Source organism: Muntiacus reevesi, chromosome 5 (genome assembly GCF_963930625.1).
Source record: "Muntiacus reevesi chromosome 5, mMunRee1.1, whole genome shotgun sequence".
Lineage (NCBI taxonomy): Eukaryota > Metazoa > Chordata > Mammalia > Artiodactyla > Cervidae > Muntiacus > Muntiacus reevesi.
Genome location: NC_089253.1, coordinates 94,104,283 through 94,131,376, shown reverse-complemented (window position 1 = coordinate 94,131,376; position 27,094 = coordinate 94,104,283).

Here is a 27,094-nt window from a genome sequence, read left to right as displayed (position 1 = left end):
TGTCCCGAGCTCACCCGGAAGACCTGACAGTGGTACCGGGTGAACTGTAGTGAGCAACCAAAGAGCCCCGTTACGAAGCGCCTGACCACCCCAAACTGCTCCTGCCATCTTTCCCAGGAAAGCAAGAAAGTTCTCTGCTTGTCCAGAATTCACTGTAGACGCTCTTTTAACATCTATTAGATTTCTCTCTAATAGGTATCTACCGTTCCTCCACACTTAGATAATATTTATTTAGGGGAGGCTTGCTTAGGAGAGGCTTAGCATGGGGTTATCATTATTTTTGTTATTCTTGTTATTGTTGAAAAAGTGAAAGTTATGTCCAACTCTTTGCAACCCATGGACTGCAGCCCACCAGGCTCCTCTGTCCATGGAACTCCCCAGGCGAGAATACTGGAATGGATAGCCATTTCCTTCTCCAGGGGGTCTTCCGGACCCAGGGTTTCCTTCATTGCAGGCAGATTCTTTACCATCTGAACCACCAGAGAAGCCCTCTTGTTATTGTTAAACCTGCTCTATCAATGATGTGGTGGTGGTTGAGTTGCTAAGTCATGTCCTGCTCTTTTGAACCCGTGGGCTGTAGCTGACTAGGCTCCTTTGTCCATGGGATTCTCCAGGTAAAAATACTGGAGTGGGTTGCCATTTCCCTCTCCAGGGGATCTTCCCAACTCAGGATTCGAACCTGGGTCTCCTGCATTGCAGGCAGATTCTATGATGTGCCAAGTGCCAAGTCGCTTCAGTAGTGTTAGACTCTCGGCAACCCCATGGGCTATAGCCCACCAGGCTCCTCTGTCCATGGGATTCTCCAGGCAAGAATACTGCAGTGGGTTGCCATGCCCTTCTCCAGGGAAGCTTCTTGACCCAGGGATCAAACCCGGGTCTCTTACATCTCCTGCATTGGCAGGCGGTTGTTTACCGTTAGCACCACGGCCAGATCCCTACCGATGATATCCTTATCAATGATACCTGAAAACATTACCAGTTAGCACACTGGTTTTCTAACTGGTAAGTGAAACTCATGGGTTCTTAAAGTTCTAGTTCCTAGGAATAGCTTATTTATTCCCTTGGTTTCTTAACTGAAAGTAAGAAAAGAATAGCCTAAGGATGAGATGCTTGATACTATCTTCAACTCCTTGAGAAAGCAACACAGGCATTAGAAAAGCATTGTGCCGCATAAACATGTTCCTGCGTTTGCCCTTCCCCCCAGATTAAAGGATGCCCGTCATCCATCATTTATAGGCAACCTCCCTGGGTGTCAGGGAGAATGTCAGCATGATGTTGGCCAGAGAAGCAAGGACAGGTACCATAAAAAGCACATGGAGATGTCCAGGAACTGGAGACAGCAGCACTGATCTACCACAGGGAGGCCTCTACTCCATGCAGCGCACGACCCACCAACTGGGTGGAGGGATGCTCTGCAGGGAGTATCCCGGTGTCTCTGGAGCTATAGGGAGACACAAGGCTGACAACAAAGAACATGGAGGGAGATCTGCTGTTGCAGAAGGACCCACAACCAGCGCATCCTCAGGGATGCAGAAAAGGAGAGACCTGCCCACAGCTGCACAGAGACAGGTCTAGAGAACAGGAAGCTGGTTTTATGCATGGGGTGAGCCTTGTTCATCCTCACAGGATGAAAAATAACCCACTGGGGTAATGTGAAACATCTCCAGAGAGCAGCAAATGAGAAGAGAGACGGACTGAAAACAGACCAACAACAACAAAAAACAACGCAGAGGGTGAGGTTAGGTGCACACAAGACACAGGTGGATTCGGATGAGAAAAAATGATTGACAGGCAGCAGGCAAGCAGAGGGAAGGAGGGAGGCCCATGAGGCTGCCCAGCTGCAGAGGATGGATGGGGGAGGACCACACAGAACCCTGACAGGCAGATGGAGGAAGGCTATCGCTCAGGGGCAGCCCCACAAAGCCTGGCAGAGCATTCACCCATCCTGACACTTGAATCTACTCTCTGAAGATCCACTGTGTATTGAGAACTTAGTGTCAGTCAGGCTCAAGCATGGACTTGTGCACACTTTATCAAAAGTGATCTCTGCCAACCCCCTTGGTTCCTTAAGCAGTAAGTGATGGAAAAGTTTTTTTTTAGCGGGGTCCACTTCCTGTCAGCAAAGACTAACACGCAAATCCCGTTCCCATACAAAAATTCTCACTTTTGCTCCACATGGTGGAAAACCCAAACCTGCATAGACCTTATGTTTCCAGAAACAATGTTACTACTATGTCATTTAGGGTCATTTGGAGAATGTGTGATTGCAACGCATATTTTATCACATTCTTGATTAGGCATTCTATTTGTTCTTCTCCCCCAAAGCTTATCGATTTCATTTCCTTGAGGACCCTTGCAAAGAGAAAGTAAACAATGAGAAAGAGGGAGCATTTGATCTGGGCTCTGGAAGTTGGCTATAAGCATATTGTGTATATTTTCGAAGTACAGTTTTCTCTGGATATATGCCCAAGGGTGAGATAGCTGGATCATGTGGTAGCTCTATTTTTAGTTTTTTAAGAAACTTCCATACTATTCTCTATAGTGGCTATGCCAATTTACATTTCTACCAACGGTGTAGGAGGGTTCCCTTTTCTCCACACCCTCTCTAGTATTTACTATTTGTATACTTTTTGGTGATGCTCATTCTGACTGGGTGAGGTGATACCTCATTTCTGTTTTAATTTGCATTTTTGTAATAATTAGCGATGTTAAGCATCTTTTCATGTGCCTATTGACCATCTGTATATATTCTTTGGAGTAATGCCTATTGTGTAATGCTTTGCAGTCTCCTAGGCTGATTGGGTGCAATTGGATGAACAGGTTGCTATAACCCTGGGGAGTGAGCAATGTGGGGACTCCATATGGGGAGGAGTAGGTTTGTACCCAGCCCCACACTGTCAATGCTGATCTCTCCTGAAACAATCAAGGAACCTGACACCCCTTCTCTGGGACAGACCAGAGAAAATGGAAGCACGAAGTCCTCCCACCCCTAATTCCAGGATCTCAGAGAAACTGGTGATGGTGCTGGACCATTCATAGAAGATACTTTAGCCAAAGTAAACTCACTGTAGAGAGAGATGATGAAGTTTGTACTCAAGCTCTAACTTCGAACAGCTGCAAATTCAGAGATCAAGAATGTTCCATGTGGCATGAAACACCCCAAGGTAAAATGTGATGCAGAGGTGTGAGGCAGGGAGGACCTAGAGAAGAAATATCCAGGTGTCAACTGCAAATTGGCACTCACCACGAGCATTTGCAGTGACCGAACAGCAGCAAGGATGTTTGCCATCTGCCTCTGTGGAGACTGAACCCTGTGCTGCTGCAGCTACCAAACTTCAACACCCCCTGAGCGAAATTCAGGGTGGAGAGTGAGGCACTCTGTGCTCTGGTGGAAAGGTCTTTAGATAGTTAGATATTTTCAGGAACTGATTTCCTGATCCCAATCCTTGCACCTCTTCATATCTAGAAAAGCACTAAATCCCTTCATGGTGACATTAGCTCCGTGAGACTAGCAGAAAACCTTTTGTAAAGTAAGGGCTGGATTACGTTGAACTCCCCCTTCACCAAAATCTTATGTATTGACCTTTCCCCACTGCCTCTTTGGAGCAGTCTCTCAGAGCTATTGGAGGTGCTGTCTCCCGGGCTGCAGTCCTAATTTGCCCCAAATAAAATTTAAATTGCAACTCTTATGCTGTGCATCTGTTTTAGTCTACACGGTTAAGTCCAAAACAAAGATGCTCTCTTGAGCAGCACCTGGCTGAGAGTTCCTCCAGTTTCCAATTGGGAGGAGTCAGACGTCAGTGGCAGAGCTCTTCCACAGAACTGCCTTTATCTGTGTCCTTCTGTCACATAGACTCTGTCTTGGACTTTACTTGATGGCCATCAGAGCATGAGTGTGATAAGATCACACCCCAGCTCCACGACTGGCCAGCAGTGTGATGCCAAGCCTGTGCCTACCTTGTCTTACCCTAACAAGAACCATCTCACAGGTGGCTTTGGCACTCCAAATTGGCATCTGTACACTGGCACCTAACTTAATCTTGGAGACAGAATTTGGGGGAACTAGAAAAGAGTAGATTTATTGATTTGCCAGGCAAAGGGGACCACAGCAGGTCCATGTCCTCAGAACTGCATGTCCCAACCCAGGGGAGGTGGTGGTGGTGGTGGGTGGGGGCAGCGGGTTTTGATCAGCGTGCCTGCAGGGTCTGCATTCCTTCAATCCAGAGATAATCCAATATCAGGTGGCCTCCTGATGGGCTTCTGTGGTTCTGGAGGTTTTTGAACTGTGACCTTCTCCTTGGAATGAAAAGTGCTTCATTAAGTAGTTAACATTTTCCATTTGGTGGGGGTTTTATTTCTGCAGAACAACTCAAAGATATTGTTCTGTGTATCCCTTGAGGTGGAACCAGGTTCTGCCCCAAGGCTGCACTATTATTTCTTTTCTGCTTCTCCTGTGTCTTCACATCCCCTCCCTTCCCTGATTAGCAATTGTTTGAACCTGCCCTTTGGAATTCAGGCAAGGTCAAGGAGGATGAATGAAGCCCTGTAGAAAGGCTTTTGTGTCCAGGAGCCCCACAGGGTCCTGCTAGGGTTTCAGCTTGAGGATTAAGTGAATTAATATTTACTCTACAACAAGCATGCTGCCAGTTGGCTAAAATGATGGATGTTTACTTCTTTTTCTCTGCCTTCTCACCATCATTGTTATGTTTGACACAAAGAACCCTTTCAGGAGCTGTTAGGCGTCTGGGGCAGGTAAACCCTCCCAACTTCAGGAAAGGTCCAGGTGCCCAGGATGGATATGCGAGGGTGGCAGCCTTTGGTGCAGCGATGATGCGCATTGAGATCCCAACATAACACTTTCATGCACATTATCTCATGTGAAGCAGCTTCAGGGTGCATTTCTCATGAAGGCCGCACCTGGTCCTACATTCAAAAGGCCCCAGCGCTAAGCTTAAGGTTTTGTCATTGTTGTCTTGATACTCTAAGTAATTTTCTCACAAGGGACCCTACATTTTCATTTTGCAATGGGCCCCAGAAAAAGATGTGACACCCATGAGGCATTGTACCCTCCAGATTCCAGGGCAGCTAAGGAAGGACCCAACCTGAATGAGTAAAACCATGTGCTTTGAACTCAGACTTGCAGGATTTTCCTGAACATTTTAAAAATTATGGTAAAATTCATCCAACATAAACTGACAATTTTAACTGTCTTAAAGTGGGAGATTCAGTGAGCAATTTCATTTGGTAAATTTATCATATGGTGCAACCATCACTACCCCCCAGTTCTGGACCATCTTCCTCACCTCAAAAAAGAGCCCTGCTCACTAAGCTGTCACTCCCCATCCTCCCTCCCTAGCCCCTGAAAGTGAAAGTGAAAGTCGCTCAGTCGTGTCTGGCTCTTTGCGACCCCATGGACTACCCAGTTCATGGAATTCTCCAGGCCAGAATACTGGAGTGGGTAGCCTTTCCCTTCTCCAGGGGATCTTCCCGACCAAGAGAGCGAACCCAGGCCTCTCGCATTGCAGGCGGATTCTTTATCAGCTGAGCCACAAAGTAAGCCCAACACTAATCTGCTTTCTGTCTCAATGGATTTACCAATTCTGGAATTTTCACACAAATGGAATCATACAATATGAGGTCTTCCTTGAACTTTTGGACACACATTTAACTCACTTGTGAAACAGAGATAATATACCTAATCTCAGCATTGATGCAGATGCTTAGTGACAAACTACCCAGGCACAGAATAAATGGTGGTTATGGTTCTTGCAGGGCTTCCCAGGTGGCGCTAGTGGTAAAAAACCCACCTGCCAATGCTGAAAACATAAAGGAGCAGGGGTTCAATCCCTGAGTCAGGAAGATTCCCTGGAGGAGGGCTTGGCAACCCACTCCAGTATTCTTGTCTGGTTTCAAAGAGTCGGACATGACTTGAAGCGACTGCAATGAACTGAACTGTGGCCATACAACCCAGCCAATGCTGAGTTTGAATCCTGCCCTTTGATTCTAATCCTAACTACTATACTCTGAATCTCCTTGCTGCCTGGGTTGGATTTCCAAAGGGACAAGGATGAGGAGCAGGTTAAGCCCATGTAGACAGAGAAAAAAAAAAATGATGAGAAAAAGTCTGGAGGAAGAAAGCACAGGCAGAAGGTCGTGGGTGGAGAAGTGCAGGTGATGAGCTGGGCTCCCCAGTTGAGGCCACCACCTGGGACCCTCCGTGCCCATCCCGTGAATCTGGTCTGCCCATCACAGATGCCTTACAGTACCTGAAGGACTCTGGGTAGGTTTTCATCGGATCTAGACTCTGCTCTGTGGGAATTGTAGCTGAAAAGGATTGTGCAGGATAAGAGAAGACAAGCCAGCCAGGGCTGCATCCTGGGGACATTCTTTCTCTATCACAGAATCAGTGATTTGTTTCGTCTTAAAATAACTACAATGCTGTGCTGGAGCTGAGCTGCGGGAACCTCCCGGCATTCGGAAACAACGGCTCACGATGCTTCACCATGGGTCTACCTGCCTGTGGTTAAATGGAACAGGCATGGCTTGATACCTGGGATTCTTTCTTTCCTGTTTGAGCAGGGCATTGTTTCCACCTCCCAGTGGGCCCAGATCAGCAGCACAGGAGCACGGGAACAACACCAGCCTCTGGATACAAGGGACAGAGGCCTGGACAATGGACCACATTGCGGCTAAGAGGCCCTAGCAAAGCAAATAGATAATCACCACACTTTTTGAGATGGCTTTGGGCAGTAGCTCCAGATATCTTTGGAAACAAAGTTTCTGCTCTTATGCAACCTTCTTTTCTTGTATGAAATTCCATTTGGACACCAGTTGGAGCCTTCACTGGAGAAGGCAATGGCAACCTACTCCAGTACTCTTGCCTGGAAAATCCCATAGATGGAGGAGTGTGGTAGGTTACAGTCCATGGGGTCACAAAGAGTCAGACACGACTGAGCGACTTCACTTTTACTTCTCACTTTGGAGCCTTCACTATTCCTTGAACTTGACAACAGGACTTTTCTCTCTGAAATAGTCAGGTTGTCATGGGGTGGTCCGTGGCAGACCAGGAGAGACTATGGTTTCAAAACTTTGTCAAACAAGGAGGGAGAGATGGATAAGGGGAAGTGGAAAGGTGATTCTCCCAGGAGCTCTGATTTATGGGATAGAGGACATTTACAGGGTAGAGAACATTTTTTTGGCTTTAATCTGAATTTTTACTCTTTCACAATTATTGAAATCACATCTTCTTTCATTTCTACCATCTTGTTATTTCTATCTCAATTCTTCCTCCCTCTTGAAATTTGCTTTATTAATTATTATTATTGTGCACATGTGCTCAGTCACTTCAATCATGTTGAACTCTTTCTGACTCTATGGATTGTATCCTGCCAGGCTCCTCTGTCTCTGGGCTTCTCCAGGCAAGAATATTGGAGTGGGTTGCCATACCCTCCTCCAGAGGGTCTTCCCCACCTAGGGATCAAACCCAGGTCTCCTGCATTGCAGGTAGATTCTATACCACTGAGTCACCAGGTAAGCCGAAATATTAGTATTTTATATCACTTATTTATTATTGTTTATTGCTTTATTATTTATTGTTTTGTTTTATTTCATTTTCCCCCCAGAGGTTTGGAATATCTGCACCCTATTTCTGATAAGCTAGTAATTACCTGTAAAATGTTTGCCAAATGAACCTATATAGGTTTTTTTCTTGTAAATTTCTAAAATTAATCAGGTTCTATAACCTCTTTATAAGACAGCATAAATCTTTCTATAGTCCTTCTCTTGGTAAACTTGGTATTATTCCAAGTTTTGTCAAATTTTAGTTTCAAACAGTTTTCACATAACAATTAAACTTTTAAACTGAAACCTTTTAAACTTTTAAAAATTAACCTTTTTAACTTAACATTTAGAAATTAATTTTAACCTTTTGTCTCTTTTTAACCTTGAATATTAATTTTATTCAAAATTAGACATTATTAACACTATTTTGAAAGTTTTGACTAATATTGCATTTTATTTCTCTCTTCTTCATCTCACTTTTTTTCCTTGTGGCTATACTTTTTCCTGTGCAATATGCCTGCATCTTCCTAGATCCAACTTATGTTCTGCTGGTGTAAATGCTGGACAATTTCCTTTCAGGAATATTTTGTAGGTGCTATAATTTTTAAAAATCTGCATGTTTGAGAGAGAGTTTTGTCCTCTTTTTTTGATTGACTCTGTCTTATTACAGAATTCTCAGTTCAGACTCCTTGCCCTTAGAACTTAAGAGATACAGGCCCACTGTTCTTAGAATTTCATGCCAAAAAAAATGATAACTGATGCCATTCTAATTCTTGATATTTGAAAAATAATCTGCTTCTCTTCTATACATTTTTAGGTTAGTTTTTTTTTTTAACTTGAATTTCAAAAAAGTTTAGCTGTATTTAGGGGCATGCACAGTTTCATGCTTTGCTTAGCATTCAGTGGGTCCTTTAGATTCAAATCTTTCTTTCAATTCAAATCTTAATGTGTTTCTTCTGTTGTTTTGTTATTTTTTTACTCTTTTTTCTTTCTTGTTTTCTGAATCACCCATTATTGGGTGATAAATTGAATGTATTACTCAAGTCTCTTAATTTTTTCTTCCTTGTTTCTCTCTTTGCCTCATTTCATCTCCCAACTCAGTGATGGTTCTGAGCCATTTTCCCTCTGTTCTCTAGCTGTCTATAGAATATTCCTTTCAGAAACCTTGTTTAGAAGTCTTTGTTACTTTCCACTCATTTCTTAATAGCTTCTTTTTAGGGAGTGCTATCTGCGCATGTTCCTAGTAGGAAAATTCAGTATCAAAAAGACATCAATCCTCCCTAAATTGATGTATGGGTGCAATATATTGCCAATTCAGAGTCTAATATGAATTCTATGGAACTTGACAAATTGACTCTAAAATATACATGGAAGTGTGGAAAACCAAAAAGGACAGCAAAAACAAAGACAAGAATGAAGGGTTTCCACCACCTGTCAACACTCACCATAAAGCAGCCCCAAGTAGCACAAGGTCATGTTGCCAAGGAAGGTGATAAATTGGCTGAACATAAAGTATGAAGAGTCTAGAATTAGACCCATGCGTGATAAAAAGTTATGACAGTGCAGATTAATGGGGGAGGAGAAACTTGCAATAAATAGCGCTAATTCCATTGGTTATCCACATTTTAAAAAAGTGAACTAGGTTATCTACCTCAAGTTATAAAAAAATTCAAATAAACTTAGAAATTAAAAGTGAAAGTCAGAACTCTAAAATGTTATTAATATATAGTTGATTTGCAGTGTTGTGTTAATTTCTACTGTACATCAAAGTGACTCAGTTATACATGCATACATTCTTTTATATTTTTTTTCCATTATGGTTTATCACAGGATATTGAATATAGTTCCCTGTGTTATGAACCTTGTTGTCTATCCATCCTGTATGTAACAGTTTGCATCTACTAATCCAAACTCCCAATCCATTCCCCTCCTACCCCCTCCCCCTTGGTAAACACAAATCTGTTCTCTATGACTGTGAGTCTGTTTCTGTTTTGTAGATAAGTTTATTTGTGTCATATTTTAGATGCCACATGTAGGGATATCATATGGTATTTGTTTTTCTCTGTTATCTTGCTCACTTCACTTAGCATGATAATCTCTAGGTTCCACCCATGCAGCTGCAAACCACATTATTTCATTCTTTTTTTGTGACTGAGTGCTATATATATATGCATCTTCTTTATCCATTCATCTCTTGACGGACATCCTTTAGGTGGTTTCCCTGTCTTGGCTGTTGTGAATAGTGCTACTATAAACACAGAGGGGCATGTATCTTTTTGAATTATAGTTTTGTCTGGATATATGCCCAAGAGTGGGATTGCTGGATCATATAGTAGCTCTATTTTTAGTTTTTTGAGGAATCTCCATACCATTTTCCACGGTGGCTGCACTAACTTACATTCTGACCAGCAGGGTAAGGGAGTTCCCTTTTCTCCACACTCTCTCCAGCATTTGTTATTGGAGATATTTTAATGATGTAAACTCTTCAGTGTTTGAAAGAAAATACAGAATAACATCTTTCTGACCTTGGAAAAGGGGAGGAGCACTTAAATAGAACCAAAAATACTAAATACCTTTAAAAGATGGCTACTTCTGCCTAAATTGCTATTTAAAGCTTATTAAAACTTACTGTAAAGAAAGTTAAAAATGGAGAGAAGATACTTTCAACACATATAACTGAAAACAAAAAGGTTTTATTATTTAGAAGCTATGAGGAAGTCCTTTAAATCAACAAGAAGAAAAGAAACCAGGAGAGAAATGTTTAATGGACTAGAACTGTCATTTCACAGAAGTAGAAATACATATGTCTTTAAAAAAAAAAAACAATGAGGATAATTCATTAGAAACTAGGCAAATGCAAATTCAGGTATCATAATAGGCTGTTTTACCCCCAGGGGTATGGCAGCTGCCAATAAACTTATGATGCGTTTCCCAGGTGGTGCTAGAGTTAAAGAACCCATCTGCCAGTTCAAGAAACATATGAAGTGCAGGTTCAATTCCTGGGTCAGGAAGATCCCTGGGAGTAGGAAATGGTAACCCATTCCAGTATTCTTGCTTGGAGAATCCCATGGACAGAGGAGCCTGGCAGGCCACAGTCCATAGGGTCGCCAGGAATAGGATTCGACTGAAGCAACTTAGCATGCATACATGCAATAAACTTATGAAACAAAGATCAGTGCAAATTCGAAAGCCACTGTGGAAACAAAGATGTAAAGTTGAGCATACACATATGTGAGGACTTGGTGATATACTTTTCTAGGTACCCTAAGAAATTCCTGGGACTTCCCTTGTGGTCCAGACATAAACAACCCACGTTCCAATGCAGGAGACATGGGTTCAATCCCTGGTCAGGAAACTAAGATCCTACATGCCATAGGGCAACTAATCCCGAGTCACAACTAGAGAAGTCTGCACAGTGCAACAAAGAGCTTGTGTTTGCAATGTAGACCCAGCACAGCCAAGGTAAATAAATAAAATGAATGAATTAAAAAAAAAAAAAAAAGAAATTCTTGCCCAGGTGCACCAGGACCCAGCACAGTTCAGATTAGCAAAAAAACCTGGGAACAACCCAAATCTTCATTAATAGGACAGTGGTAAAGAATGTAGTATACTCACACAGTAGGATATTAAATACCATTAAACATGAATGAACTATAGTTAACACAACAACATGGGTGATTCTGAGAGTATAATATTGTGAGAAAACAAGCCTCTGTGATGTACCGTTAAAAAGGAATGAGCTATATAGATCATACAGGGCTTCCCAGGTGGCGCTAATGGTAAAGAGCCTGCCTGCCAATTCAAGAGACAAAAGAGATATGGGTTCTTTCCCTGGGTCAGGAAGATCCCCTGGAATAGGAAATGGTAACCCACTCCAGTATTTTGCCTGGAGAATTCCACGGACACAGGAGCCTGGCAAGAGCCGGACATGACTGAGCACATACATATACATGGATACATGTATACGTGCATGTGTACAAAGATGCTTCAGTCACTTTAACTCTTTGCGGCCCCATGGACTGTAGGCTGCTAGTCTCCTCTGTCCATGGGGGTCTTCAGGAAAAAATACTGGAGTGGATTTCCATGCCCTCCAGGGCATCTTCCAGACCCACGGATCAAATCTGCATCTCTTGCATCTCCTGCATTGGCAGGCAGGTTCTTTACCACTAGCCCCACCTGGGAAGCCCACATAGATACATACAACAAGATAAATCTTAGAAACATAAAGTTACATGAAAATACAAATCCCAGAAGACCACATCCAATAGGTAACCATTTTTATATAAATCAGAAACTTTCAAAACTCAGAAATATACACGTTAGAGACCCACATGTGGAATTATCTTGCTTTCCTTCCAGTCTGTAAAGAAAGTCAGTAAAACAGTGAAGCAAAACCAGTTAACTGGTTGAACATCTCAGGATGACTTTTGAACATCTTTTTCTTAAGAGCCACAGTGAGTGGATATTTCGGTATTACTTTGTTACCTAGTTATGATAAATCGTTTGGGAAACACAAGAACTAAAAAGGAAGAAATAGCATTGCCAATCATCTGACATATTTTTAAAGCCTCTCTGATGGGAGACTGTCTTCTGTTTTGAAGACTGAAAAATATCAATCTGCATCCCCCTGATGTCTTCCAGCTGTTGTGAGGGCAGAGTTAAGGGGAGAGATGTTTACACAGGAACTGCATTGCAAGAGGACTTTTGTCAGTTTGAGCTGCAAGGTCCCCAGCTCCAGAGAGTCAATTTATTTTCATCAGTGATCTCACACTCCTAGGTCAAATGACCATTCACTTGTGCCCAAGTGACAGACATTGTGCCACTGACATCCAAGTCAGACCAGCTTTGTTGCTCACCATTTGTGTGAAAGGTATGCCATAGTGCAGTCTTTAGAAAACCAGGTTTTTGAGAATAGAATTTCCACTTAAAATAAAATTTAACAAGATCTCTAGAGAAATTAGCTGAGGCCAGAGATCTAAACTTGCCAAATAAACATACTGACAGAGACTAAGATGGACATGTTTCTCCCTCCTGCACCCTGCTTTTTCAACATTAAGGAGCTGAATAATCCTAGTTTTCCTCTTGCTTCCGATAGAATAAATGTTCATAAATATTCATTTTTTTTCCAACTGGAAGCATTAGGCCTTGTTACTTCAAGTGGAACTAACTGAAAATTAATGATGGTTTCAGAAAAAGCAAGATTATATACACAGAAGCAATTAAACACAAACCTATTAATTATTTAGCAACTTGTTAATGAGTAGAATTCCAGCATCAGAGTTTTAGCTACTCTAGATTGCCCCTGCCAAGTCACTCATATACCACCCTTTCAAAGTTTGGCTTTGAGAGGGGAAACAATTGGGGGGAATTTCACATAGATCTGCACCTTGCAAAACGGAATCTGGGATGCCAATTACAGAGAGATGGCAAAGAACTGAGTTGGAAATGGAGCAAAGAAATCATCTCAAGATTTTGATCCAAAACCCAAGAGGTGTTGAAGTTTAATTTCAGATTCAGAATATTTGTTGTGAGAAAACAAATGTTAGTGCTATTTCTATTCTGTGCATGTGGATACATATATACTGAGGATTTTAATACGAAATTGACTCATTTGAAAGTAATTGTGTGTTTCTGCATGTTTGTGTTATTTTAAGTAAACTCAACATACAAAATCCAAAATTTACAAAAACACTGAAGTAGGATCTTCATGGATATTACAGAACCTCAAGCTCTAAGTCTAAAATCTACGCCTAGGGATTTTCCTGGTGGTCCAGTGGTTAAGAAAATGCCTTGCAATGCAGGGGACACTGGTTTGATGCCTGAATGGCAACTAAGATTCCACATGCGTCTGTGCTACGTCACTTCAGTCGTGTCCAACTCTTTGTGACCCTATGGACTGTATCCCACCAGGATCCTCTGTCCATGGGATTCTCCAAGCAAGAATACTGGGGTGGGTCACTGTGCCCTCCTCCAGAGGAGCTTTCCCACCCAGGGATCGAACGCAAGTGTCTTACGTCTTCTGCATTAGCAGGTGGGTTCTTTACCACTACTGCTGCCTGGGAAGATCCCACAAACCCCAGGGGCAACTACACCCCCTGCCACAACTACTGAGCCTGAACCCTCTGAAGCCTGCACAGCACAGATACTGAGGTGCAACGAAAGATCCTGTGTGATGCAAGGGAGATCCTGCATGCCACGACTAAGACCTGACAATGCCAAATAAATTGTTGTTTGGTTGCTAAGTCATGTCCAACTCTTTCGTGACCCCATGGACTGCAGCCCAACAGGCTTCTCTGTCCATGGGATTTCCCAGGCAAGGATACTGGAGAGGGTTGCCATTTCCTTCTCCAGGGGATCTTTCTGACCCAGGGATGGAACCCATGTCCCCTGCATTGAAAGGCAGATTCTTTACCACTGAGCCACCAGGGAAGCTCAGCCAAGTGAATAAATAAATGTTTTAATTTAAAAAATAAAATCCACACCTAGTGTATATTTCACTTGTAAAATTGCCCTCATGTCTTCCATCGCTTCCCTAGGCTGGTAGCTCTCCATTCCCTGGGTCTCCATGCTGAATTTCAGACGTGCTGCTCAAGCTTCCTACTGACATGCCCATGTGCATGTTTAACAGACTCCTCAACCTTAAACCTGTTATTCCAACATCTCAGTCCCTAGAAATGCTAGTCTTCTCCTTTGCTGACCAAAGTGATCCTTGATACCCCTCAACTTTTCTTTCACACCCCACATTCAATCCGCTGGAATCCATTTCCTCAGACACAAACTCCACCCTCGTATTACCACCCACAGAGCTGTCATGTCCTTTGAGCAGCATTAATGACCTAACTGGTCTACAAGCTTCTACTCTTCTTCCTTCTCCTGCATCCAGACTAGTCACAGAGTAGCTTGGATGATCTCTTTAAAATGTAAGTAACATCACATCATGGGACCTCTCTGCCCCAGACCATTCAATAGTGCCCCATTTCTCGGAGTAAAAGCCCAAGTTCTTTCATGTCCATCAAGGCTGCACATCACCTGCCTTCAGTACTGGTCTGACCACAGCTCCAGCAGCTTTCCCCTTTGCTGCTGTGCTCCAGCCACATATGGGCTCCTGTTGTGGCCAGAATATGCCCAGAGCCCTTCGCCAGGACCTCAGTGCCTGGGTCTCCGGTTCAATGTCAGCCTCACAGAGCAGACCCCGCCTGAGTGCTGCCCTCCCCCAGGACTGCCACACGCTCCAACCACTAACATAGCAAGTTTCTTTTAAGTCTGTGCATTTCTATTGTGTGTTTCCTACATACTTCTCATATGCTTCTTATGTATGCATTCACTCATTCCTATACCTAACCATTTATCATTCACCCACTGTCTTTTCCTCCTACAAAAATATAGGGGCAGGAGCCGTCTGTTTTGTTTAGTGCTGTATTCTCTGCACTAGACCAATGCCTAACATAGAGTAGGCACTGAATAAATATTTATCAGATGAAGTAATGAATAATGATTGATTGCATTAATGAAATTATGAATGAAGGAATTAATTACTAATGGATGAATTATCAATAAATGAATAAAGATTGATTGCATTGTGAAGTGAATGGAAGGTGGCCTAAAACCACAGAGAAAACTCATAGAATTAAAAAAAAGTTTTTTTTCCAAGTCATATTTAATTGTGAGTAAAAAGACCAAATGACCAAATCAGAGATAAAAATTACTACATGTTGAAATTCCTCCCCTACCATCTTGCAGACATAACCATGTGACCCAGTCTTCCTGCTGGACCCCATGGAGGCCTCATCAACCTTATAGACACAGGGTTTGGGAACCTTGTTACTCGAAGTGTGGTCCATGGGCATTGACCAGTAGCATAGTCATCACATAGGAGCTAGTTGGAAATGCAGAAACTCAACTCCATCAGGACCTACTGAGTCAAAGTCTGCATCCTGGCCACATCTTCCAGTGATTCATTTGCTAGAAAAGAACTGCCACTCCCACTTCATCTCTGCTGGTACAGAAACTCAAACCTACTTGTCCTCCTTTAGCTAAAGGAGTGTCACAACTTCTCTGCTTTACCCAAATGACATCCATTCCATTTATTCACTCTCATCAGAACACAGGTCCCTGTTCCTGCACCATCCTTTGTAATAATGGTGAGCATCCACAATGCCCAGGAGATTAGGGAGTTGCTGACCATCTTTAAACCTTTCACTAGGTTCCTGGCCATCAGCATACTGCTCTTGACATGTCTTGCACCCCGGGAGCCCTCTGAGCTCTGCGCCCCACCCCACACCATTGCCCACCCTGGGGAAAGCAGCAGAGCCCTCTCCCCTCCAGCCACCTCACAGGGAAGACATAATATCCCCAGGGCAGTGCTGCAGCTGAACTGGGAGGGGTGCCCACTGGTTAGGTTTCCCAGGCCTTTCTGTTCCTTCTGCTCCATTTCCATGCTCTAAGCTGGGAAGCTGAAAACCTTGGGATCACTTCCCAACTAAAACAGTGTCCTGGCTTAGGACTGAGATATTTGTAGACAAGCCTTGTGGAGCAGGAGAGAAAAGAGGGATGGGTGAGCCCAGAGTGCAACCCTGGAGGGTCTCTCCTTCCAACTACCCTCACCTCCACTAGAAAAAGGAAAAAAACAAAAAACAAGCCCACCCTCTGAGCAGAGCTCAAGTGAGGACTGAAGATTCCACCCCGTCTGTCACACGTACCTATCAGCCAAAGCTGCTAAGAGTTCTAAAGGAAAAGTTGGGAGGTGTTTGAGATGCATACATGCTATTTAATGAAAGACAGCTTGTGCCAGACGAAACAGAATTAATGGATCAGATGGAACAAGAATATAAAAATAAAAATTTTAAAAACGTCCTCAGAGTAGTTACTGAAGATATTAAAAACATGAGACACATTCAAGCATTTCTGAAAAAGCATGAGAGAAAGTGTTATCTAAAATGATAACATTTTTTGCCAGTTTATTTATTTTTTTAATTAAAGGATAATTGCTTCACAGAATTTTGTGGCTTTCTGTCATACATCAATAAGAATCAGCCATAGGTGCACACATCTACCCTCACTCCCTAACCTGCCTCCCATTTCCCTCCCCATCCCACCCTTCCAGATTGTCACAGAGCCCCTGTTTGAGTTCCCTGAGTCATAGTGAACTCAGTAGATGGATGGCATACCAGAACACCAGAGGGAACAAGAGGAGGTGGGAGGTCAGGTGAGAAGCTCACCTGGAAGGATGAGGAGGGTAAAAGAGCTAGACGACAGCAGATGTGGCAGAAGAAGTTCTAGACATCCACATAATAGAAGCCCCACTGGGAGAGAGAAGGGCAAATGGAAAGAAACTTTTCTGAAAAGTGAGAAAAAAATCAAGAATTTCACAGACTTAGGAAAAGATGTTCTTGGCTGAAAAGGGCTCACAGAGGGCCCAGTTGGATAGATTAAAACTACATAACAAAGTAAAAAAGGATAAACTTTACCCAGACACATTAGGGTAAAATTTAAGATCATCAAAGAAAAGAGACGATTTTAAAAACTTTCAAAGGGATAAAGCAGATAACTTGCCATGATAAAAGAGTAAGGTTGAAGATATTGCTTATGTGACTCCAATCTGCTGTTGAGAAATGTGAAGTCCAAAGGTAGAAGGAAAAGAATTACAACCCTGGGCTTCTGCATACAGACAAGCTGTTGTGTAAGTGTAGGCAGAATACAAAACTTCAGAACCTTTACCACACAGCAACCATTAAGAATCCAGGCTCAGAATTCCCTGATGGTCCAGTGGTTAAAAATCTGCTTTGCAATGCAGAGGGCAAGGGTTTGATCCCTGGCCAGGAAACTAAAATCCTATATGCCTACCGAGCAACTAATCCTGTATTCCACAACTAGAGAGTCTGAGCACCACAATGACACAACAAAGATCCCATGTGTTGCAACTAAGACCCAGTGCAGCCAAATAAATAAGCAAATACACATCTGTAAAAGAGCTCACACTCAGTAGTCAAAGCCACAGACCCTCAGGTTTTAATGTATGAATGGTGGTGTGGAGGCTTAGTCACTAAGTCATGTCTGACTCTTGCAACCCCATGGACTGTAGCCCGCCAAGCTCCTCCATGCATGGGACTTCCTAGGCAAGAATACTAGAGTAGGTGTTCATTTCCTTCTCCACCGTTATTTAATATCACTATATTATTCTGTTATAGCAACCCAAAGGGATTTAGACACAAGGCAAGAAATTCTCTCAGCCTTAGGTGAGAACTGATGACCATGGCCCCATGTGGGTTTGCAGTTTGAATCCACACCCTGTGTAGAGGAAATACACATCATAGCAAAGTGGTTGAAAGCAGTCATTAGCACCAAGGTGCCTGAGTTCAAACCCAGCACTGCCTAGACATTCTACGTGACTTGGCTCAAACTGCATAATCTCTTTTTACCTCCATTTCCCCATCTTTAAAGTGAAGTCGCTCAATCGTGTCTGACTCTTTGCGACCCCATGAACTGTAACCTACCAGGATCCTCTATCCAAGGGATTTTCCAGGCAAGAGTACTGGAGTGGGTTTCCATTTCCTTCTCTAAGGGAGGATGTAAATAATACAGTGTCTCCCAGACAGGAAGCTCTATATAGAATTTTTGTTGAGGGAAAACACAGAATAAGGTCCTGGATTTTAGTGCTTCCAGGTGCAAGGCAGAAGTAAACACAGACCCTCTCTGGAGGAGAGCATCCCAGCCCAGGATCCTAAGGGTTCCTCAATTAAACATGAGCTCACAATTGGAAATTACAAAACACACACAGGAACAAGCTACCAAGCATCAGAGTCAGCAGAAACAATATTGAGCATGATTAAACCCATAATGGTTTCATGTATTAGAATGGCCATGTATAGAACAGGAAGTAACCATGTATAAGATGAAATAAAGTGTTTGAAGACATGAACAAATAAAAGAAATGATCAAAATGTTTACATAAAATTGAAGAAAGACCAAATAGATGGAAATTCAAATTAAAATACCTGAAATTAAAAATTCAATAGACTGGTTTTTAAAATTGTCATAGCTAAAGACACTTGTTGCTGCTGTTTAGTCATTAAGTTGTGTCCAACTCTTTTACTATAACTCACCAGGCTCCTCTGTCCATGGGATTTGCCTTTACTCCTCTAGGGGATCTTCTCAACTCAGGGATTGAACCTGAGTCTCCTGCATTGGCAGGTAGGTTCTTTACCACTGAGCCACCAGGAAGTAAACTGGAAAATTGACTTGAAGTAATTATTCAGAATACAGTACAGAGTGAAAGACACAAAAAATACGAATGAGAGACTCAATGATCAAAACAAAGAATGCAGAATGAAAGGTCTAGTGAAAATTCCAATAGGAGTTTCAAAAGGAGAAAAATATTTTTTTGAGTTATGATAGAGATGTTCAAAATGAGAGTAGGTAAAAATTTTGCAGAGTAAATTTGAACATTCAAGTCTTAGTCTCAGAAAATGCAGTGAATCCCAAGCAGTATTAAATGAAATCCACAGCTAAACACTGTGTTGAAATCAAAGAACACGAAAATCTTAAAATCAGCTAGATAAGGAGATTATCCAAAAAAATCACATAAATTGTAGGTTTTATAATAGAAAAAAAAAGAAGAAGCCAGATAATAGCAAAATAAAGTCTTCAAATGATTCTCACCTTGATATTGTCATTCAAAACTGCAGGATGCTTATATGTGTGTGTGACATAAAGATATTTTCTGACAAACAATAGGAGATGTTATTGCATGTTTTATGCTTATAGAAATGACCTAGAAGAGAGGGGAAATGTGGCCATTATTGGATAATGCCCTGGAGTGAGTGACAGGGTCCTGGAATTGGCAGAGGGTAAGGAAGATCTGCTCATCCTAACAGGAGGGGAGGCAGAATTGATGCAGGTAAACCAACAATCCTTGAAGGCGGGAGCATGTGGAATTTGCTTCTGGATGTTTCTAGCTTCTCCATGAACTGGGAACAAGGTCATTGCTATCGAGGGAGAATTTCAGAGGAAGATGTGAAATAATCCTTCCTGGAACCAGGGAATAGATGGACTAGATGTTTGTATTACTGAGTCTAAGCTTGTACTGCTCACCACACAACAGGCCAATAAATCAAGTTGCTGGGGCAAAGGAGTAGCAACTTTATCCAGCAAGCCAGCAAACTAAGAAGATGGTGGACTAGTGCCCGGAAGAACCATCTTGCCTGAGTTAGAATTCAGGCTTCTTTTATACTAAAAGGGGAGGGGATACGGCTGGTTGTTGCGGACATCTTAGTGCTTGAGTCTTTGTTCTTGCAGCTGTCCAAGTAGGTCAGGTCAAGATGTCCCTGGAAAGATGTTCCTCCAACAAGACAAATTCTTGTTTTCTACTCTGCAACTTTTTACCTTTCTGTAAATGGAAAAAAGTTATATTTTTTTAAAGGTCAAAGCCTTAAGAATGTGCTATCCTATTTATTTCATGCTATAGGCAACATTCTGTAGCTGCTAGGCTCCTCTATCCATGGAATTCTCCAGGCAAGAATACTGGAGAGGGTTGCCATTCCCTTCTCTTTTTTTTTTTTATTTTTTTATTTTTTATTTTTTTTAATTTTTATTTTTCAGTGGGTTTTGTCATACATTGATATGAATCAGCCATAGAGTTACACGAATTCCCCATCCCGGTCTCCCATCCCACCTCCCTCTCCACCCGATTCCTCTGGATCTTCCCAGCCCAACAGGCCCGAGCACTTGACTCATGCCTCCCACCTGGGCTGGTGGTCTGTTTCACCACAGATAATATACATGCTGTTCTTTCGAAACATCCCACCCTCGCCATTCCCTTCTCCAGGGGATCTTCCCAACCCAGGGATCAAATCCAGGTCTCCTGCATTGGAGGTGGATTCTTTACCATCTGAACCACCAGGGAAGCCACATGGGCAACATTCTTAACTTGTAGCAAAAGCAACAGAATGCAAATGGAGTCAAATTTGTTCTTCTGTGGGGCTTCCCTGATGGCTCAGATGGTAAAGAATCTACCTGTAATGAGGAAGACCTGGGTTCAATCCCTGAGTTGGGAAGATTCCCCCTGGAGGAGGGCATGGCAACCCACTGCAGTATTCTTGCCTGGAGAATCCCCATGGACAGAGGAGCATGGTGGGCTACAGCCCATGGGGTAGCAAAGAGCTGGACACGACTGAGTAACTAAGCACAGAGTTACATTTATGGTCCCCACCAAGTGCCCCTTCAGGATGGTGGCTGCCTCTGTACAGCCTGACCGGGAATGCGGCTTTGCTTCTCCTCCCTCCCCCGTATTCTGAGCCCAGGTACAGAGGTGCAGTAGTTGGCGATTAGTCAGATGAGGTTGGGCAGTGAGTGCCCAAGGAACACTGTGGTACTTGTGAGGACAGACATGAAATCCATCAGAGTCACTGCCTACAAGGGCCGGTGTGGATCTGAGAGTGAGTGAGAAGAGGAAACATTAAAATAAAATGGCATAAAGTAACCAAAAGAGGTGCTTTGCAAGGAACAATAATGGCAAACGTGAGGTGAACTGAAGCATATAATTACCCAACTGTGTGCACCTGAGGTCTAAAATCAGGGAAGGGAAAGGGGGAAAAAAACACTGTCCATTTATTTGCCTTTTGAATAAACTGTAGAAGAAAAACCCTGACCCTCTTTATTCACCAGTGCTTCATTGTTCATAGAAACAACAAGAAAAGGCTGATAGATTCCCAACATGGGTGATCAAGGAGAAAAGTCCAAATGTGGACATTCATGGGCCAACCACTGGCCCTGCCTGGGTGTCCGCAGTCACGTGGGGTCCACTTTGGGTTCAGCCTGACTGCATCTATTTGTGGTTACTCATCTGCTGCACAGCCGTTGATTTTATTTTATTTTTTCCTTGCCTGTGTTAGCAGCTGATTGAGAAATAATCATCTGGAATCTGGATCCACTGCAGAGCTATGCAAACTAGCTGTGAAAATGCCATAAATAACTCAATTGGCCACTTCGCACGAGGGTTATTTCTGTTCTATACAAAAAGGCTTATGTAACGCCCATACAACTCGCCGTTTTGAGTTGTTAGCGGGTAGAGAAAAGAAGGGAACTCGATACTTCTCTCTGGGAGAGAAAACCCTATATATAACAGCTCTCTGTGATCTGGAAGCAGTTCCGGAGGACTTCAGTGTCAGATCACAGTTCCTTCAACGTTCTTCCCTCCTATCTTTGGCCGGCAGCTCCTCCACCCAGGAGTGGGCATCAACCCCAGCTGCATATTAACCAGCCCCAAACAGAGAGGTTTAAGCAGTAACCGTGTGTTATTTCTCATGGTCCTGTTGGCCGACTGGGCATGGCTGGATATCCTTATCCCTCCCCCCCAACCCATGTACCATCGAGGGTGACTCGTGTCCAAGTTCAGTTGGGAGCTCAATCAGGGTTGGGACGTCCACACTCTGCACCCGAGGAGGGAGCTCAGAGTAGAGCATGCGGGTGTGAAGGTGACCCCGGTGGGAAAGACCGGAGAGCCTGAAGCAGCGCTGGGCAGCTGCGGATGCCCTTCCATCCCATCAGCTCTGCCTGGGGCTCTCTGCTCTCGGGTGTCTCCTCGGTCACTGGAATGTGCTTCCTCCTTCCACTGTCATGCCACCATCCAAGGCTGAGTGCAAATATCATCCCTTCTGTGGACTGAGAAACCTCCCAACTTCCTGCATGGGTCACTCGCGTGACTGGTTCCTGCTTGGGCTAAGAGCTCTGCTGGTCTGTGATGTGAAGAACTGGGAGAATGCCAGGCATCACCCTCTAGAATGTTCTGCCAGGCCATCTAGGAGCTGGCAGCTTCCATTTAGTAGAGCTGACTGCCTTCTCTATGTGGCAACTTTCTAAAAACAGTGCCTTAGGTCAGTGGAGCGGAGAGACCAGGAGACCAAATGCAAGCAAACCAGAGTGCACGCATGGTTAGGTACCTAGTAGCAGGAACAATGGAGAGATGCCAGAGTTAGCTGGTTCCCTCCCCATGGCAGGAGAGACCCCGGACTGGGCACTGTAAAAGCAGGAATGATCACCCCCAGATCATTGCACTTGTAATGTGGGGCTCCCTGGTCAGGGTATTGTGAGGGATGAATGCGTTAAGGAGCAGAGTGATTAGAACTGGGCCTGGCAGAGAGGAAGTGCTGGCTAAGAATGAGCTCCCAGGACAGAAGCAGCCTCAGCCCATCACCCCGGGTCCTGACCGTGGCCGTGGCTGACGTCCACTGCACCCTGGGCCAACAGAAAGGAGTTCAGGTGCATCAAGGAGTTGGTTCCACAAAGGAGGAGGGAACCACAATGACTCCATCAGTTCCATGATGCTTCTGTGCAAGGGAGCTCGGGTCTTGATGACACCGGCTGCCTGCCCTGTGCAATGTTTCTGCTGCTCAAGAGCCAGGTTATTAACCCTCCTACTTGTGGTTGGGGCCCATGCAGGGAAGTGCTGCTTTCAGCCTCCTTGTTGCAATCCCTGACTCTCTTGCTTTTCCTACACCAAGTTATTAATCCTCTTGCTCAAGGTTGGGGCCCATGCGGAGCAGCACTGCTCTTGGCACTCCCGTCATGGTGTTGTTCGACTTCCCTTGTAGCTCAGTCAGTAAAGAATCTGTGTGCAGTGCAGGAGACCCAGGTTCGATCCCTGGGTTGGGAAGATCCCCTGGAGAAGGAAATGGCAAACCACTCCAGTGTTGTTGCCTAGAAAATCCCATGGACAGAGGAGCCTAGCAGGCTACGGTCAGTGGAATCCCAAGAGTTGGACATGAATTATCGTCTAAACCACCATGATGTTGTAATCCCTGACTTGCTTTCTCTCCTACTCCACCCATTTCTTTCCACCCAACGGCAGGCCCAGCAGCTCCAGCTCCCAGGGGTTCCCTGGACATTTCTACCCTGCTCACACTGGGAATCTCTAGCCAAGATGCAGATATTTACCTCTCTACCTGGGATGTAGCTGTGTGGATTATGCTTTCATATGCCAATTCCTCATTCCGGTTTAAGTACTATTTACATAAAGATTGCCTTTGTCACTCATTCTCCCTTATTTACTTTTTTGGCCTGAAGTTATTACCCCAGTTTCAAAGGGCTGTGATACACCTTCTTTTCAAAGATGGCCTCGTCGGGCCCGAGCTGCCATTTTTCATTAGTTTTACAAGACTTGGGGAATGTCTGAATTGAGAGCAACTCTGAATTGGCTGCCTGTAACCTCATGTTGGCCTTCCAGATGACTGCAAACCCCCTCCCTATTTCTGTCACATCCCCAGGAGACAACGAAGGGTATTTCCTCGAAGTACAGCCAAGCTGAAAGCCTAGTGTTTGGGGCAAAGTCGCATCCCTGGGCCACCTGAGCGAACCTCTTCTGTAGCAAAGCCTGGATTCCCTGAGGCCCTTCCCAGCAAGGAAGACCCAGCCTCAGTGTAGGAGCTGGGAGGAGGGAGCACTTGGGTTCACTAGTGAGAACAGGAGCCGGGCTCGGAACCAGGAGGCTTTTAAGAGCTGGATGTGAATGCATCAAAACATTCATGCCCAATAGACCCATCTCACTTCTCTGTCTATAAATAACGTCAGATGCCACTCTTTTTTACACGCTCTGAAAAACCCCGCTCCTGCATGGATGGACTCTTGTGCAAAATGAAGTCCTGTTTGGGAGCCCTGAACAAGCTACTCATTTTTCTTTTCCATCGATTTGTTTCTTTCTGAACACAGATGTTTATGGAGCACTCGTAGTGTACTGGGCTCTGGGACAAACCCCAGCTTCAGGACCTTCTACATGAGCGAGTGTCCATTTGTCCATCCGTTGAGGTGGGGTGTGCACTGGGGACCAACTTTCTGGCTCATTGCCCTGCTGCCCTGTAATCCACATGATACCATAATAGGGAAGAACCTTTTTATTTTATACAAGTTAATCACTAAAGGGATGTTGCCTATAAGCTTCAGTTATACGAAATGGGCCATCTCCCAGATCCCTACCTCCCAGGAAACAAACCTTAAGCTAAAATACCTTTGTTTGGCTCATGGGAAGTATCTTGACCAGGCCCACCTGTGAATGGCTACGAGAAGGAAAAAATTAATACATCCCTTTTGGAGGCTAATGGAAACCGGGAAGCATTTGCTTATTTATTTGTTTGTTTGTTCGTTTTGGCAGCGCTGGGTCTTCGTCACTTTGCTTGGGCTTTTCTCTAGCTGTGGTGCATGGGCTCCTTACTTTGGTGGCTTCTCTTGTAGAGCACGGGCCTGTGGGCTTCAGTAGCTGCGGCTCCCAGGCTCTAGAGCACAGTCTCAGTAGTTGTGCTTAGTTGCCCTGCAGCATGTGAAATCTTCCTGGACCAGGGATTGAACCTGCGGCTCTTACATTGGCAGGTGGACTCTCAACCACTGGACCACCAGGGAAGCCCAGGAAGTGTCTGACTTTATTCTCTTCCTTTTAGTTTAAAAGAAGCCTGAGTTCTAACTTAGACAAGATAGTTCTTCTCCACCTGCTGGCTTTCTGAATAAACTATTTCTTGCCCCAGCAGCTCATCTTTTGATTGGTTGGCCTGTTGTGCGATGGGCAGTGCAAGCTTGAACTCTGTAGAAGTATGGCACTGGGAGAATGGCTGGGGAGTTTGTTAAAATGCAGATTCCATTCTGAGGGTCTGGGGGCCCTGAAGTTCTGCATTTCTGATGAGCTCCCAGGAGAGGCAAGGCTTCCATCTGAGAGCCCCTCTGGGGACCACGCTGTGTGAGATTGTTCCCTACATGCTGCCAGCCCGTCCCGACGCTTCTCAGCTTGGCTGCAGCCCCCACTGACTCTCCTGTCCCATCACGGACTCTTCTTTCTGGCCCCTACCTGCTTTTGGTCCCTGCTCATGGCAAGGTGTTCCAGGCACACCGCTCAGTTTCAGAATCATCACCCTCCACCTCCCACCAACTGCACCTCCTGGATGCCCTTCAAATCTTCCTCAAAGGGCTCTGACTCCAGGAAATCCTCAGTGTCTGCCCCTCCATGCAAAGCTTTATGCAGCAAGAAATCAACCCTGAATACTCATTGGAAGGACTGATTCTGAAGCTGAAATTCCAGTACTTTGGCCACCTGATGTAAAAAGTCAACTCATTGGAAAAGACCCTGATGCTGGGAAAGATTGAGGGCAGGAGGAAAAGAGGCCAGCAGAGGATGAGATGGTTGGATGTCATCACCGACTCAGTGGACATGAACCGGAATAAACTCCAGGAGTTGGTGATGGACAGGGAAGCCTGACATACTGCAGTCCATGGGGTCGCAAAGTGTCAGACATGACTGAGCAGCTGAACAACAAGAACACATACAGCAAGAGGATGTGCAGAACGAGTGATGGACATGGAGGGCCTTCATGCTCCCAGATTAAAGGTGACGGTGTCTGCCTGTGAGTGTATCAGCAAAGAAGGGAACTGTTTTCTTTCCGGAGGACAGTGGGCCTTGGAATGAGAGCCCAGTAGTTGCCCCCAAAGAGAGTCTTGATGCCTTTTTTCTAGACAGTGTTGAGGTCCAGAGCTGAGCTGTCAGAGGGCCATGAGGGCTGCAGGGAGGGAGGTGGTGGTGGGAAGGGAGAGAACCAGGACCTGGCTTCTTAGAAGCCAAGGGGGGACAGCAGGTGGATGCTCACTTGGGTCAGCCCAGGGCTATGGGCTCCTGAGTGGGGGCAATGACCTGGGGGCCTGGGCAAGACCTCTGAACCAAAGCAGTGATTGAGGATGGGACCCAAGAGCCCTGGTCTGTCATCTGCTTTAGGGTGAGGCCTAGCAGTTACCAGAATTTCATTTCCTAGTGATTCTGGAGGGAGAAACTAAAGCAGTTTTTATTTGATTTAGAAAATCATGAGCCAAGTTGTTCCTTATTCCTTGAGCATCCTAGAATATCCTCACCTGTAAATTGCTCCATGCACACAGACCTGTTCCCTGGGGTTTCCTGCAGCAGTTGTGGATTCTGGGCTCCTGAATGCAGGATGGGGTCGGGGGCATGTGTCTGGGGCGTCTGGGGTCGTCTGGGGTGATAGGCTCTCTCCCAGCTTCGGGTCAGTGAACAGGAGCCCCTGCCCAGTCAATGCTCCAGTCATTCCCATTCTTCATCAGAGTCTTGGGACCCAGCCACCCAGAGGAAGGGTGTGGAGTAGGCATCTCAGTCAGTAACAGCTGCTATAACAAACACCAGGGATGGGGAGGCTTAAACAGCAGGTGTTTATTTCTCACAGCCCTGGAGGCTGGACTCTGAGATTGGGGTGCCAGTATGGTGGGGTTCTGGCAGGGACAGCCTTTCTGGCCACCAGTATCCGCCTTCTCACTGCATCCTCAAGCGTCAGGTGCCTTTTTACGAAAGGAGACCAGTCCCATCACGGGGCCCCACTCTCACAACCTCATCTAACCTGAATTCTCTCCAAGGCCCCACCTCCTAACCCCACCACATCGGGGGTTAGGGCTTCCACGTACAGATTTGAGGGAACCAGGCACATTCAGTCCACATCTCTGAATGAGTATGGCAGGTCCCCTGCCCTGAATCTCTTCTTGCTGATGACCAAGGGCACAG